This window comes from Artemia sp. Qi Xiang Cuo, chromosome 9, assembly GCF_049724085.1.
Source record: "Artemia sp. Qi Xiang Cuo chromosome 9, ASM4972408v1, whole genome shotgun sequence".
Taxonomy (NCBI): Eukaryota; Metazoa; Arthropoda; class Branchiopoda; order Anostraca; family Artemiidae; genus Artemia; species Artemia sp. Qi Xiang Cuo.
In genome coordinates this window covers 10,798,233-10,816,099 of record NC_142802.1, presented here as the reverse complement: position 1 = coordinate 10,816,099, position 17,867 = coordinate 10,798,233, and the positions used below count along the sequence as shown (strand labels likewise).

Genomic DNA, 17,867 nt, shown 5'->3' with positions numbered 1-17,867 from the left:
ATGATTATTTTTTAGATTGATCTATCTACATATGCGGTTGATTGAGAGAAACTGGCAAAATTATGTTGCTGTAGTGCTCACCTTTGTGACGTGAAACTGAAAAGTTTCTCTATGTTTTGTATTTTACTTAATAATTGAAAAAAAATTTGTATTTACAACTATGTCTCAGAGTACCAAGCAACTGTCCAATAGTACCCAGCTCATGGGCAACAAAATCAGTGCATTCAGAAGACAAAAGGGCTCAACCTCTATTATTAACTTGGAAAAAAAAACATATTAAAAAGGCAAATGAATAGGCTGCTGAGACCCAGTTGATTCAGTAAACTCGAGTCACAAATGCCTGAGATATACATCCTGGAGCTGAACATGTCCCCGGGTACCCACTTCTCCCCTATAATATATGCAACTCCTTGATTGATCTACAACTTTGAACTCGTAAAGGTTCGATAGTTATGCTAGAAAGTAGCTAGATAGGAAAAAAGACTACCGATGCCACTGATGTACCATGAGTAAAATGCGATGTATTTAAAATACCAAAATACAGTTCCTTCTTTCTAAATATAATTCTGACTTCCTCTAATCAAGTTAAACCTAGTTTCAAAAATGAAAAGTCCTAAATCACCAAAGATAAAATCGAAATTAGCCTCAGACAAAGAACGGCGCTATCCAAGCTTTGGATTTCGCTAAGACAGTGAGCAATAAAAAAGGTGCCACGCACAATATTTCTAAGGAAGTTTAAATGGTAAGAACCGTGTGAACGCTTGAATCATCAGAAATATTTAAAAGAATTTATTGGACGAAAGGTTCGCAACCTTGGACCACTCGGGCCAATTATGAACCAGTTCTTACAGCGCAGGACTGAAGAGCTACCTTTGATAGTGGGGTAAAAATGCTTTTTGAAAAGATTCGTATTTGAGAATCAGGACCATTCAGGTAGAAGTCTTAAACTCTTTCATGTTGTATCTCGGTCACCGTTATTGTCATTTGGAGTGACCCACTGCTGTTCACCTAAATATGTAAGTTCACTAAATCTATTGCTTTTTTTATCTGTGTTTATTTCATTTTATATGTCTGGATCTAGCCTAATAACAGGTAATTAGTTCGCAAAATCTCCAAGGTAACGTTCCCAGGGAATCGGATCTTCAGATAGCCCAAGAAAAAGAGGTCACGTTTACATGGCTGTACATTTTATTTTCACTCAATAATTGAGGATGGAACAGGCCTTGTTAGCACAATCTTCAGCGCTATAAGCGGCGCTATCGGAGAAATTGCAAGGTGTAAGCTCACGACCTTTGGGCATAATATCGCCTTTAACGCGGTCAGTATTTAGTACCATACTTAGTATAGCCAGCCAAATTTTTTTATCGCTACAAATGGCACGGTCGGAAATTGAAGGAAAACTTGCGAACTAATTACGCTATAAGCCTTATAATTTGAATTCAATTATTAGAAGGATACAGACATATAAATAAAGTGATTAGACCTATTGCCGCTAAGCTATTACAGGAAAACCCTTTAGAATATCTCATAGGAGATAATAGCCTCCCCCAAAATAGGTTAAGTGAAAAAATAAATTTATTTTGAGTTGATTCAATGCTTGTATACATATATACTATATTTTTATTTTCTTTAAGTTTTAACTGGTGTAAGTTGGGAAAACTTGATCGAGTAGACTAAATAAAATTGTATATTGAAAGATAAATAGCCTTGTCAAAGGGGGAAGGAAAATGGACTTCCCTTTTAGTAACGCTCGAATTAGCAAAACTTCGAGCAGCTTTGATTTAACTTTGGCTATTAAAAATAAAGTTGTATCCCCTCAAAGAGTTGGGCACAATAGAAAAAAATGGATAAAAGGCTCAGTGAAGAATTGTAAAATGAAAAAAGAAAAAAATAGTATTCAGTTTTTAACAAGTAGAAGCAAGTGTGTAATTAGTAATTTTTTTAGTGATTAGTAATAAATGCAATGTAGTATTGCCGTATATTACTAAATAATAAAGTATTTGTACCGTGAATTGAAAGAATAAAATAAAAGATAATACGTAAAGAAAAACAAAATCTAGCTGGACCGATGAAACGTTGTTATAAAAAAGAAAATTTTATTCATGAGAGTAGCAAATGGAGTTATAACTCAGCCCAAATGAAGGTACATGCTAGAGGCTTATTGTTCAAGGATAACACTACTACAATTTAGCAGAGGAAACGGATAATTGTAGGCGTAAACAGTCATATGTTAGAAGCTACGATTTTTGATTGTCTTAGAAGCAGAGATTCTTTGAAAATATGGTATTTTACAACGTAATAAGCAATAGAATTACCTTTGTTAAAGCTAACAAAGACTAGGTTAGTTATGTATTTTCACAAGCAAAGGGAAGGAAAAGATTTCTAAATATATAATTAAAGTACTTGAGTAAAGGGATGAAAAAAAACGAGAAAAGTAACCTTGTATGTAAGAAAAAAATGTGGAAGCTTAGCAAAAGTCGCCGAAGGAAGCAAAAAAAAGAGTTGTTACCAAGTTGTGACTGGAACTCTGCATAAGGCGAGAAATTCGGCGAAAGAAACCGTTAATCACCAAAAATCGAGGCCTGGGGATAGGTCTTAAAAGGGTCCCCTTTATCTACACAGAAGACCTTCATCTGAACAATGGTGATAGAAAAAATTTAAATTCTGAATTAGCTCCGCAAAATGAGTCACAAGAAGGTTCAAATTTGAATTTTATACCATGGGTACTTTAGAGCCATATAGACGTAAAATAAGCCAGTGTTCATGCTTGTTTACAAAGAATGTAAGCCCACATTAGCACAAACAGAGAAGGCAATGCATCCTTTTGGGATAGCTGATATTGATAATTCTGGTCCGCTCTTACGGTTACTCAATGACGAATCATCCTCAAGTCTAGTCTGATTATACATCAGTAGAGTTTAGTCGAATATGAGATAGATTTTATATCAGATAAATACGATCTGATAGTAGAAATCAAATAGAGTGAAGCCAATAGTCCCTTATATCCCAATTAGTCGACAAATAGATTGTGCCAAGAAAGCCAACAGAAACCTTATCACGGAAACAATTACACAGGGCGTTAATAGGTGACACTTAACTTTTAAAAAGGTGCAGTGAAACTAATTAAATTACATATATTCAGAATCAGCATTAAAAGGCGATTCTTTTGATATGTATATTTAAAAAAATATAATTTGGGGGAATAATTTAAAAAAAAAAAAAAAAAAAAAAAAAGGATAACATTATAATTATGTGCTGCTAGCTTAATTATTTATTTACTGCTTAATCGAAAAATACAATACAAAATTAGATTGTATAGCGATTATTAACTAAGCTTTAAAGGTATATCTCAACCGGTCATAAAGGCATATAACAACCAAAATAAAGCTTTGAAGTCCCAACTTTACTTCCATAACCTATCTAATCCTAATATATCTATTCTGTTTTACGCCTACAAACCAGTTTTCTTTGGCCAATGCCACAAAACGGTTATATGTAAAAAAAATAATAATAATAATACGAGTGATGTCAAAACATTGGTGATCAGAGAGAAAGGTTGGAACAGAAAATAACCAAAGGTAGGAAGCTCGGGGTCTACTGAGGACGACAACTGGCGTTGGACCACATTCTGTGGGAAGCCTGGGGAGGAACTCAAGGTTCATGACAGCTATTGGTTTAGAGGAGAGAAAGGCGTAGTTTTTTACTAATCGTTTAATTTCTACCAATAAGAAAACTGCAAAGGTGATGACGGTGTTATCTTTACTAATGGTCTTATACATGGATTAAGACGAGGCGAAATCTCCTCTCTACAATGGGCATAAGAGCTTTCTAAGATGTAGAATCCCTACAACCATTATTAAACTCATTAAGACAGGGCTTTTTGTGTATGTTTTGCAGTACTGCTTTGGTATCTACCCCTTTCTTAAGTTCATTTGTATGAAATTGCCTTCCACGTGAAGATTGAAAAATTAAGAAAGTTAAACTATGAAGAAAATTAATCAAAAGAAAATTAAATATGCCTAACTTGACTTAAAAATTCGATAATCTGACACTATTCATAGCTAGAGCTTGATCTGAATCATGTTTTGCTCTGATTTTTAGGTTTTAAGTGTTTAATCTCCCTTTTTTTTACTTGCTGTTTTGTTCGTTTTTCTTCCTTAAAATATCAGTCCAATTCTTATTTAATTATTCTAATAATCAATTCGTACTCAATTTTTTACTTTAATAATTTATTAAAATATAATTTCTCAATAAGTTATTAATTAAAATTTTATTATCTCAATTAAACTAATTAGAACCTGATAATTTATTCAAGTTAGACTAAGGTTTATGTTTAACTTGAAAAGATTGTGCTTCATTTAGTGAAAAACGTTTATCTTTGTGAATTTTTCCTGTTTCTCCCTTTTTATTAGTTTATGCAAAATTTATTTGAGCAACATGCATATTAAATTATCCAATTCTGATATAGTGACTACTAAAGAGATTTCCTCTTGAAACCTATATTTCTTTACCCCCATTATACCCGTACAAATTTCAGTCAGTTTTCAGTATATTTTGATAGAGTGAATTTGTTTTTATCAGCTGAAGTAAACACGACTACTTCGGAGTGTCGGGTATTTTGAAAAGAAGTTTAGTTTTTAAACTATGCAATTCAGTAGGCTATACCCTTCTATCTGGCAGCTTTATAAAATCAAAAAAAAAAAAAAAATACCAGTACAGAAGCGTCTAATTATGAGCTGATCCTGTTCATATTTATGAACACTATCACGATTTTCTGTTCCAAGAGAAACTGTTGGAACTTTGTCTCGTTACAATAAAACAGAAAGAATAGACCCAAGTTACAAAACAGAATTACTATTACAAAATGTGGGTATGATAACCATAAAACAAGGGTGTCGACTCGTAACTAAAGAGTCAACCGTCCGAACGCCGTTAATTACCACGAGCACAAAGATAATAAGTCCCAAAATAACTAACTTCAAGGCGATCAACCTGTCGTACACTATTCCCAATATAGAAAACGAGGAAATAAAAACCTCGATATGGTCAAAAACAGAAAAGAATAAAGGGACAATAAGGCTTACAAAAATAAGAGAAGCATTAGATTCGCAGATTCCTCTATTTACAATTGAAGACCAGAGATTAACGTATGTGGATAATAAGTACTAATTATTCTCAACCCATTTCTGGTGGAACATGCTTTGGGCTGTATGTGTCGCATTCGCAGCGTTCCTGATCATAAAAGACATATCGACTTTTAATTACGGAAAAATCCGGAGACTAAGAAGACGAAAACCAAGCGAAGAACACGGGAAAACAGCTGAAATGCAGAGGTTAAACCCGGAACCCAATGAGAACGTCTAAGCCAAGAAATAGGGAAGACATTAGAAAACGAGTGGGTATAGAGGTCTCCACTCGTCCTTGTTATGTCTCGTTCCCTCATTGTAGTATCGTTTACGTAAAACCGTGCGGTTATGACGCTGCAACATGCGTTTCTTAAACAGCACGGACGTGCGTGATCAATACAGACATTACATATGATGTAACATTAGACCTCAAAATTTAACAATGTAGCATAAACTCTGTTTAAATGATTATTTTAAACCTAATATAAAATTAACTAAGTGTTGAAAGAAGTTAAAATAAGGTGTATGTAGTTGTGTATATTAGAAAGTATAATGTTAAAGAATTAATCTTTTATATCGTCGTTAGGCTAGAACAACTTAGAAAAAGCTTCTATGTATTGAATTTCCCAATGGGAAGTATACGTGACTTATTTGTACTATGAGTATTTACTTTAAAGAACGTGTGATTCTGCCTCGTTATTTTTATTACAGGAAGTGGATTGACACATGGAATATCGAGCATTACAATGAGTTGCCCATACAACCTAGTAGCATCTATTTTCATCATATCTCAACCAACGAAGAGTACTCACCATAGACTCCAGGAAATTTTCATCCCTGCTTCGTCTACGAAAACAACAGTTACCTTTGATCGTTGTTTCTTCGACCATGAACCATACTACGTATCAGGTAACATTATATTTGAATCACAGTACCCAGCGCATTATCGAACTTTATAATCAAATAAATTCTGAGAACCCCATAGATCAGTACAAGATACAAATACAGATATGTCGCCCTGGATAATCATTATAGACCCCAGAATCATTTGACTGTATAGTGATGATATTTGAAGTTAAATGATATTTAACGATATTTGAAGTTGAATGATATTTGAAGATATTTGAAGATATTTGAAGTTGAAGTTAAAGCCAATTTGAAGTTTAATTCTGAGAGCCCCATCGATCAGTACAAGATATAAATACATAAATATTGCCCTTGATAATCATTATGGACCCCAGAATCATTTGACTGTATAGTGATGATATTTGAAGTTAAATAATATTTGAGGATATTTGAAGTTGAAGTTAAAGACAATATAGTTAAAAGAGTCAATTAAAAGAGTCACTATAGTTTTATGTCAACCCGTTCCAAATCCAAACTTCAATTCCCCCATGATTAACCTAGGAATCACCGCAAAGGTTAATCGACGCAAGCCATGAGCCAACAATTTTATAAAAGGCACAAATGAATAATTTTACGCGAGAATACATTCTCTATGTGCCTCAAAATATCCTAAAAATGATATGCTGAGAAGAAAATAAACGCACGCCCAGTGTTCGATCCCTTAATGATAAGGCACCCTATGAACTGTCAAAAAAAAGCAGGTGAGAATGAACCCTGATAGCATATGCCAACACCTGTAGTTGGAAGCATCATTTCCCAGTTGACAATTAGAGAAAGCTCATCGTGTGAACACAATCGTCTTTGAACTGTCCCATGAAGAAACCATAACGTAAGTGCTTTAAAGAATTTTGCCAAGACGAAAAGAGTGAAGGACAATAATTTACAACAGGAGGATTGAGTACACTAAGGATTCGAAGGTAATGAAATAGATGTGAATTTACATATGTTACTTCTTAATAACTTTGATAACTCAAAAATCCCAATAGTGAAAGTGTTTTAATGTTACCAGTGAATATGGTAAACCCAATATTGTTTGTTATAAATCATTCATGTATGTACCGCTAGATATTCAAGTAGAATTAGGTGTAGTATTATCATGTTATTCATTTAATGTAGCGTAGATAGAAAGTAGTGTGCCACATAGACAGCAAAAAAAAAGAAAAAGAAAAGTAATAGAGAAAATTTTTAGCACTCCTGATTAAGCCATAACATAAATATAAAATAATTATGTAGAGGAAATAGTTAATAAATGACGAACATTTTAAAAGCCCAAAGGCAAGCAATTAGTAATGACGGGGCGTCTTTAATTGATGGGAAGAGTAATATGTACCATGAGTAAAATGCGATGTATTTAAAATACCAAAATACAGTTCCTTCTTTCTAAAGATAATTCTGACTTCCTCTAATCAAGTTAAACCTAGTTTCAAAAATGAAAAGTCCTAAATCAGCAAAGAGAAAATCGCAATTAGCCTCAGACAAAGAACGGCGCTATCCAAGCTTTGGATTTCGCTAAGACAGTGAGCAATAAAAAAGGTGCCACGCACAATATTTCTAAGGAAGTTTAAATGGTAAGAACCGTGTGAACGTTTGAATCATCAGAAATATTTAAAAGAATTTATTGGACGAAAGGTTCGCATCCTTGGACCACTCGGGCCAATTATGAGCCAGTTCTTACAGCGCAGGACTGAGGAGCTACCTTTGATAGTGGGGTAAAAATGCATTTTGAAAAGATTCGTATTTGAGAGTCAGGACCATTCAGATAGAATTCTTAAATTCTTTCGTGTTGTATCTCGGTCACCGTTATTGTCATTTGGAGTGACCCACTACTGTTCACATAAATATGTAAGTTCACTAAATCTTTTGCTTTTTTATATGTATTTATTTCATTTTATATTTCTGGATCTAGCCTAATAACAGGTAATTAGTTCGCAAAATCTCCAAGGTAACGTTCCCAGGGAGTCGGATCTCCAGATAGCTCAAGAAAAGAGGTCATGTTTACATGGCTGTACATTTTATTTTCACTCAATAATTGAGGGTGGCGCAGACCTTGTTAGCGCAATCTTCATTGCTATAAGCGGCGCTATTGGAGAAATTACAAGGTTTAAGCTCACGACCTTTGGGCATAATATTGCCTTTAACGCGGTCAGTATTTAGTACCATACTTAGTATAGCCAGCCAAAAAATTTTCATCGCTACACTGACAGATGTAAATTTCTTGTTAAAACAGGACGAGTATTACAACTCGTGGGCTAAGAAAGTTGTCTCACGCAAAAAGATTGGCTTTTACTCTTTTTGTAGCATGGAATTTGACAATTTTCTTGTCATTTCCACAAGTGGTTTGATTTGTGTTTAAACCTCCGCTAAAGGCACTTCTCCCCGGTCTACATACAGAATGTAAATATGATTTATATTGATGTAAATTAGTCTAAATTGGTTTATCTCTAAGGGCTTTTAGTGACTTGGTTTTCCATCTCTAAACTTCATTTTTACACTGAAATTAACCATTATGTTTTATGGTACTGCTATACTTGAGCCATCCTCCAACATCAATTTATCCAGTGCGTTACATAACTTCCTGACAACAATTTCGTCTATGTAAGCTAATACTCTATTGATTCCTCCGAGATTCTCCGAGAAACGGGGCTGTTGCAGAAACAGGGTCTCCATGTGCCGGTGGAATTTAAGGTTATTTTAAACGCGGGTCCTGAAATGTCTTAAAGCACATTGGCTAATATGTATGTAATTGGCTTGAGTGCTCTAAACCTGCCAGTAATAGCATTTGTATCGCTGTTTGTTGGTTCCAATGCGTTGGCTGAAGCTAGACTCCAAGCTCTCCAATATAGTTCAAATTCACTTGAATGATCATCAAAATTGTGAAGCCCAGCCAGGTGCAAATCATCTGCAAATAAGGTCAGCTTTTGACTGCAATGTAAGCATCAATAAAGAGATTTGAAAATATTTTAGGTCCAATCATGGTTTACTGGTAAACACCACTGAGGACACTTTCATAAGAGGGACGAGGTGTGCTCGCTTTACTCTTTGAAAACACGCACTTACTGCATCAAGGTGTGCTCGCTTTACTCGTGCGTGTTTTTGAAAACACGCAATTACTGAATTAATCCTAACTGAAAAGGCTGAACGCAGGCTTGAGCCATCTGGATCACTCCAAAGCCTTGTAATTAAAGATTAAATATTAGTTTACTATGTTAACTTCGTCCAACGCCTCAATATGCCTAAGAAAACAATATCTACAGGGATTTTTGTTTTCAACTGTTATGTGAACCAAGCATGAGTGTTGATCAAATTGTTTACTACTGACCTGTCTGAGCTAAGGCCGTTTTGAGAAGGTGGGAAGCCAATTTAGCTAATGCATTTTATCTAAAACCTACTATTGCCTTGTTGACAATACCCTCATGCAGGTGACAGCATAGTCTTTTGATCAATATTGTTAGGTAAATTCTTTGCTTCCATTTTTGAACAATAGAGTGAACCTTTTAGCTAATAAGAAGGAACATGAGTTTAAAGATTTGAAGAAAGTAAACCCATTAAGATTTATGTCATAGTATAAAAACTACTACTACTACTAACAACACACCAATACGCACGCAGCTACGCACAGCCAACACAGCTACGCACGCTCCTCCACCACCCCAATCTATTCAAAGCCTCCCTTTATTACACCCGCCAACGAAGTTCCAATTTCCTTTAAATCTTTCTTTATGATGTCCTCCTACCCCAGATAAGGACGACCTGCTTTCCGTTTAGCCCTAGACGGTTGGCCGAAAAGAACAATCTTCGGCAATCTTTCATCCTTGATCCTCAAAAGGAAAAGATTTATGAAGTATAAGATGTATAAACCGTTTTTAGTTTATAAAAGAGGTGGGTCTCTAAGCGCCCCCCCTTAGCGAATGGAACCACACATGAGATTAACAATTTGAAAAGACTAACTCCATTAAGATTTCTCTCATAGCATCTAAAGTATAGAGCGTATTTCCGTGCCTTGAACTGATTCACTTTAATCTATTTTTAACATCTTCAGTAGCTGCAGCAACTTCAGGCATGTTTTGTTGGGTCAATCTTAGTGATAAGACATTGTACCTAAAAGAACCTAAAAGAACTCCAAAAAATCTGATGTATATTAATAGCTTAAGTCAAAATATTGTTTTATAGACATTTGAAAAAAAAACCATTTTACGTTTGTTTGTTTAGCCAAATGACAAGACTCGTATAAAAGAATTCATTTTGAGGGGTGAGAGGGGAATTTTTCAGAGGGGAATGCCTAAGTACTTCATACGTAATAATTTCTGTTCTTTTTAAGTTTTAATGTTGCTCATTAATTTCAGTTGAAAAACTTATTTTTTTATTTAATTTCTGATCGTTTTTTAAATATTACCAGAGAGACCTCCACGGAGAAACCCCCTCCCCACGGAAGTATCCTCTAGACAATTCAATCCCGGTGACAATTTAACCCGGACAATTACTCTAAACCACTCCAGTAGACTAAGAGGTACCATTTTGCTTGCGCCCCTGTACCAAACAGGTTTCTAATGGGTACAGTCTGGTTTGGTGGGTACCATCTGGTTTGGTGGGTATAATCTGGTTTGGTGGGTATAATCTGGTTTGGTGGGTACAGTCTGGTTTGGTGGGTATAGAATTTGAGAGTCGATAAAGTGAAATTATGTCACTATTCTAGTTTTTCTAAAAAACGGTATTGCCTATAACTTAATAAAGGGTTAAGGTGATTAGCGATTACGAGCGAGGATAGTGCGAATTGCTAGTGAAAAACCCGGATGAATTAGTTGAAAATAAAGTTTTGTCTGAAAAGTAACGATAGAATGACATTGTGACTTGACCTAGCTTTACCTCTCCGATGTGGTCTGTATAATACACAAGTAACGTTTGAAAAGTATTATCAATTTAAAATAGGATCTAACGTTCCCTTCGTTCCCCCATTTCTGAGGGACAGGGGAGGGTAGGAGAGGGGGAGGGGGAGTCAATTTTGGAGGTAACACATTCTAAGAGTTGGCAAGGTTTTTGTTTTTGATAAGAATTGCACAATGAATGTACGTCATGAATTCCCCCTCCCCGTGCAAGGATTATTGCCTGGCTGTGACAATGGATAATTGCCTATAACTTAATAAAGGGTTAAGGTGATTAGCGATTACGAGCGAGGATAGTGCGAATTGCTTGTGAAAAACCCGGATGAATTAGTTGAAAATAAAGTTTTGTCTGAAAAGTAACGATAGAATGACATTGTGACTTGACTTAGCTTTATCTCTCCGATGTGCTCTGTATAATACACAAGTAACGTTTGAAAAGTATTGTCAATTTAAAATAGAATCTAACGTTCCCTTCGTTCCCCCATTTCTGAGGGGCAGGGGAGGGTAGGAGAGGGGGAGTCAATTTTGGAGGTAACACATTCTAAAAGTTGGCAAGGTTTTTGTTTTTGATAAGAATTGCACAATGAATGTACGTCATGAATTCCCTCTCCCCGTGCAAGGATTATTGCCTGGCTGTGACAATGGATATTACCTCTAAATACAGAGAATTAAGGTGATAGTATTCCGTTACAATAAGTCAAGTAAAATAGAATTTATGCTCCTAGTGGAAGCTCGTAAAACCCTTCCCCCTCATCGCGCTAGGATTATTGCCTGGCTGTGACACTAACTGCAACTTCTATGGTAAGCACCATTTATCAGATAGCTAAGGGGGGTTCAATTAAATGAGGGTTCAGTTGCATGAGGGTTCAGAAGCTTGGGAATCAGTTAAAGAATACCTCATCGACAGACATTTTTTTTTATGTATTTTATGTCTATTACCCAAAAATTGCGTTGTCTTTCTCACACCAACTAGTAAATATTTATCAGACTTTTATTTTTTCTGTTTAATTATTTTCAGTGTAAGCCAATATAATGTTGGGTAGGAGAATGCCACCTCCTCGACAGTTTTTTTTTTATATTTATTTTATAGCTATTACCCAAACGTTGCGTTGTCTTTCTCACACTAACTAGTAAATATTTATCAGGCTTTTATTTTTACCATTTCAAGCCTCAGAAGAAAATAAGAATAGTGGAATTAAAAAACAACGACTGACATCTGGGATACTGTACCACTAACCATGGAGGAGGATATGCATCTCGTAGATCAAACTGCTTCAGTTGAAAGGAGGTATAGTTTCGTGAAGAGCTGGGACCATAAAGAACAGTGCTACGAATTAGACCCCTATTATGCATTTTCATTTTAAATGTTATTACTCATCCGAGTAAAACCGATACCATTATATCTCATTCTTTTATTCTAACTTAACTTGGAGGAATAGGACTTCATTCCATCGACTAAATCAGTTTATTCATGTGTAATTGTGAACAAGAAGATTATAAATTTACCAGCTTCTTCTTCTTCTTCTGACCATGTACCCACACCTCCTTCTAACCTGAGGTCAGTTGACGTCTTAATATCCAGTAGAAATTGCATATTCCACTCGTTCTCCATACCTCATAATATCCATCATGAGTGATATAGTGGGAGTCATCGATCTTAGGTTCCCAATCTAGACATAAAAATTAAAAGGCTACGAATTTCAAAATCAATTTAATTTTCATTGAATACTTTTCATTTAAGTTTAAAATACGCTAAAAGATGGTTCCCGTGAAACTATTGCAGTTTCTATAAAAATGAATGAATTTCAAAATCAAATTTAATTGTCATTGAATACTTTTCATTTAAACTTAAAATACGCTAAAAGACAGTTCCCGTGAAATTATTGCAGTTTTCTATAAAAATGAACGATTTTCAAAATCAAAGAAAATGGCCCATCTTTAACAAATATAGGCTTAGCTAGTTAAAACTGCGGATAAATTCTTGATTTTCATTCTAACTTAATTTGTAGGAAATAATCGAGTCAAACTCAAAACGAGAAGAAATTAACATAAGTTGGGTGCAAAAATCCCCTATGTCTTCCCAATTTAATTTTCTTTCATATGAATACTTTTCATTTAAGCTTAAAATACGCTAAAAACGGTTCCCGTGAAATTATTGCAGTTTTCTATAAAAATGAACGATTTTCAAAATCAAAGAAAATGGCCTATCTTTAACGGATATAGCCTTAGCTAGTTTAAACTGCGCATAAATTCTTGATTTTCATTCTAACTTAACTTATAGGAAATAATCGAGTCAAACTGAAAACGAGCAGAAATTATTTTTTTTTGTTCGGCGTAGATGAGAGGTCCAACACCTCAATTAAACTAAGAGGTTACATTTTGACATCGTTTGACAATTTACTAAATTTTAAGGTTTTCTTATGCAAGAGTCGGAACACACACACAAACACACACAGACACACGCACAAACATACAAAATACGTAAGGCTACGAATTTCAAAATCTATTTAATTTTCATTGTATTCTTTTCATTTAAGCTTAAAATACACTAAAAGATGGTTCCCGTGAAACTATTGCAGTTTCTATAAAAATGAATGAATTTCAAAATCAAATTTAATTTTCATTGAATACTTTTCATTTAAACTTAAAATACGATAAAAGATGATTCTCGTGAAACTATTATTTAATTTTCATATGAATACTTTTCATTTAAGCTTAAAATACGCTAAAAGACGGTCCCCGTGAAATTATTGCAGTTTTCTATAAAAATGAACGATTTTCAAATTCAAAGAAAATGGCCCATCTTTAGCAAATATAGCCTTAGCTAGTTAAAACTTCGCATAAATTCTTGATTTTCATTCTAACTTAACGTGTAGGAAATAATCGAGTCAAACTCAAAACGAGCGGAAATTAATATAAGTTGGATGTAAAAATTCCCTATATCTCCCTAATTTAATTTTCTTTCACATGAATACTTTTCATTTAAGCTTAAAATACGCTAAAAGACGATTCCCGTGAAATTATTGCAGTTTGTATAAGAATGAACGAATTTCAAAATCAAAGAAAATGTCCTATCTTTAACGAATATAGCCTTATCTAGTTAAAACTGCGCATAAATTCTTGATTTTCATTCTAACTTAACTTGTAGGAAATAATCGAGTCAAACTCAAAACGAGCAGAAATTATGTTTTTTTTTGTTCGGCATAGATGAAAGGTCCAATACCTCACTTAAACTAAGAGGTTATATTTTGACATCGTTTGACAATTTACTAAATTTTAAGGTTTTCTTATGCAAGAGTCGGAACACACACACAAACACACACACAGACAAACACAAAAACATACAAAATACGCAGTTACATTTTTAATTTTCATGTTTTTGGTTTTATGTTGATGAAGAATTTAAACAAATCTTCAACTAGTTATTTTTTTTTTGATCGGCATAGATGAAAGGTCCAATACCTCAGTTAAACTAAGAGGATACATTTTGACATCGATTGACAATTTACTAAATTTTAAGGTTTTCTTATTCAAGAGTTGGAACACACACACAAACACACACACAGACACACACACAAACACACACAGACACACACACAAACACACACACATGTTACCAAATTCCACATTATTGCACAGAAATACCAAAATCGTAGGTTAGGTTAGCCTATGTACGGATGATTTCACGTGAAACTATTGCAGTTTCTATAAAAATGAATGATTTTCAAAATCAAATTTAATTTTCATTGAATACTTTTCATTTAAACTTAAAATACGCTAAAAGATGATTCTCGTGAAAGTATTGCAGTTTCTTTAAAAATGACTGAATTTCAAAATCAAAATGAATTTTGCATTTAATACTTTTCGTTTAAACTTAAAATATGCTAAAAGAAGGTTCTCGTGAAACTATTACAGTTTCTATAAAAATGACTGAATTACAAAATCAAAATTAAATTGCATTTACTACTTTTCATTTAAACTATTGCAGTTTCTATAAAAATTTGAAAGCTAAAAGTTAAAAAGCTGCTCACCAAGTTTAGCGAAATAAAAGCGTCTATTTCCGTTCCACTTCATGATCCGAATTGTGAGAAGGAACTGAGCATATATCATCCCATTTTTAAGGCATTTTATACGTTATATCTTGGAAATTAAAAGAAATTAAGCCTCTTCTTATCAGATTCAAACGCTTAATACCCCAAGCATATGCGAGTCAAATTTCACCTTAAAGTGCTAACGTACCTTAAGAAATAATTTAAGTTGTATGATCAATTTAGTAAGAATCTAGGTTCCCGATCTAAAAAAAAAATCGAATCGAAAATATCAGAATCGAAAATAAACGGGAATCTGCCTCAAGGGGAAGGCTTAGAGCCCCTTCATTCCTCCACTTCTGAGAGCAGGGGAGGGGGTTTAATTTTGGAGGGAATTGGTCTCTAAACAGTTCATGATAAAAAAAAGATAGTTTCATTTTTTTAAGGTTAATTTAGATGAGGTTATGTGCGCGCACATAACCGGAATGAAGGGCCTCTGAGCCTTCCCCTTGAGGCAGAGTCCCGTTTATTTTCGATTCTGAGTATTTTTGATTTTCCCTCCAAAATTGACCCCCTCCCGCTCCGGCCCCCGCAGCAATGGCGGATGTCCCCCTCCCACTCCTGCCCCTCAGAAATGGAGGAACGAAGGGAACGTTAGATCCATCCTATTTTAAATTGACAATACTTATCAACCAAATATATGAATTTCCGTAGGTTTAATAATTTGAATCAGACATTTTAAGGATATCGAGTGTTCTTACTAAAGCGTATTTTGTATGTTTGTGTCTGTGTGTGTTTGTGTGTGTTTTCCGACTCTTGCATAACAGTTTTAAGTAGCTAACTCGTTTTTTGAGTTTGACTCGATTATTTCCTACAAGTTAAGTTAGAATGCACATCAAGAATTTATGTGCTTTTGGTTTTCCCTCCAAAATTGACTCCTTCCCTCTCCGGCCCCCGCAGAACTGGAGGCTGACCCCCTCCCCTCTCCTGCCCGTCACAAATGGAGGAACGAAGGGAACGGTAGATACATCCTATTTTAAATTGACAATACTTATCAACCAAATATATGAATTTCCGTAGGTTTAATAATTTGAATCAGACATTTTAAGGATATCGAGTATTCTTACTAAAGCGTAGTTTGTATGTTTGTGTGTGTGTCTGTATGTGTTTGTGTGTGTGTTCCGACTCTTGCATAACAGTTTTAACTGGCTAAGGCTATATCCGTTAAAGATAGGTCATTTTCTTTGATTTTGAAAATCGTTCATTTTCATAGAAAACTGCAATAATTTCACGGGAACCGTCTTTTAGCGTATTTTAAGCTTAAATGAAAAGTATTCATATGAAAGAAAATTGCACATAACCCCATCTAAATTAACATTAAAAAATGAAACTATCTTTTTTTCATCTAAATTAACCTTAAAAAATGAAAATCTCTTTTTTTTTATCATGAACTGTTGGGAGACTAATTTTTTCCAAAATTAAACCCTCCCACCCGCTTTCTGACGTGGAGGAATAAAGGGGCTTTAAGCCTTCCCCTTCAGATATATCCGTGTTTTTATTTTCGATTCTGAGTTTTTTTGGGTTTCCTTCCCACATTGAGCCCCTCCCGCGCCGGCCCCCTCAGACATGGCGGGTGACCCCCTCCCTCTCCGGCCCCTCAGAACAGGAGGATCGAAGGGCACGTAACCTCATATAAATTAACCTTAAAAAATGAAACTATCTTTTTTTTATCATGAACTGTTTAGAGACCAATTCCCTCCAAAATTAAACCCCCTCCCCTGCTCTCAGAAGTGGAGGAATGAAGGGGCTCTGAGCCTTCCCCTTGAGGCAGATTCTCGTTTATTTTCGATTCTGAGTATTTTTGGTTTTCCCTCCAAAATTGTCCCCCTCCCTCTCCGGCCCCCGCAGAAATGGAGGAAGACCCCCGCCCGCGCCTGCCCCTCAGAAATGGAGGAACGAAGGGAACGATAGATCCATCCTATTTTAAATTGACAATACTTATCAACCAAATATATGAATTTCCGTAGGTTTAATAATTTGAATCAGACATTTTAAGGATATCGAGTGTTCTTACTAAAGCGTATTTTGTATGTTTGTGTGTGTGTTTGTGGGTGTGTTCTGACTCTTGCATAACAGTTTTAACTAGCTAACTCGTTTTGAGTTTGACTCGATTATTTCCTACAAGTTAAGTTAGAATTAAAATCAAGAATTTCTGCGCTTTTGGTTTTCCCTCCAAAATTTACCCCCTCCCTCTCCGGCCCCCTCAGAAATGGAGGAAGACCCCCTCCCACTCCTGCCCTTCAGAAATGGAGGAACGAAGGGAACGATAGATACATCCTATTTTAAATTGAAAATACTTATCAAGCAAATATATGAATTTCCGTAGGTTTAATAATTTGAATCAGAGATTTTAAGGACATCGAGTGTTCTTACTAAAGAGTATTTTGTATGTTTTTGTGTGTGTCTGTGTGTGTTTGTGTGTATGTTCCGACTCTTGCATAACAGTTTTAACTAGCTAAGGCTATATCCGTTAAAGATAGGCCATTTTCATTGATTTTGAAAATCGTTCATTTTTATAGAAAACTGCAATAATTTCACGGGAACCGTCTTTTAGCGTATTTTAAGCTTAAATGAAAAGTATTCATATGAAAGAAAATTGCACATAACCTCATCTAAATTAACCTTAAAAAATGAAACTATCTTTTTTTTTATCATGAACTGTTTAGAGAGCAATTCCCTCCAAAATTAAACCCCCTCCCCTGCTCTCAAAAGTGGAGGAATGAAGGGGCACTGAGCCTTCCCCTTGAGGCAGATTCCCGTTTTTATTTTCGATTCTGAGTATTTTTGGTTTTCCCTCCAACATTGACCCCCCCCCCCTCTCCTGCCCCCTCATAAATGGAGGAAGACCCCCTCTCTCTCCTGCCCCT

General features: G+C 35.1%; 1 protein-coding gene across 6 annotated transcripts in view; it reads right to left on the bottom strand.

Moving 5' to 3' along the window:
- LOC148948301 (zwei Ig domain protein zig-8-like) overlaps nucleotides 1-17,867 on the bottom strand; it is a 579,089-nt gene that overhangs the window by 126,467 nt on the left and 434,755 nt on the right. The window lies entirely within an intron of this gene.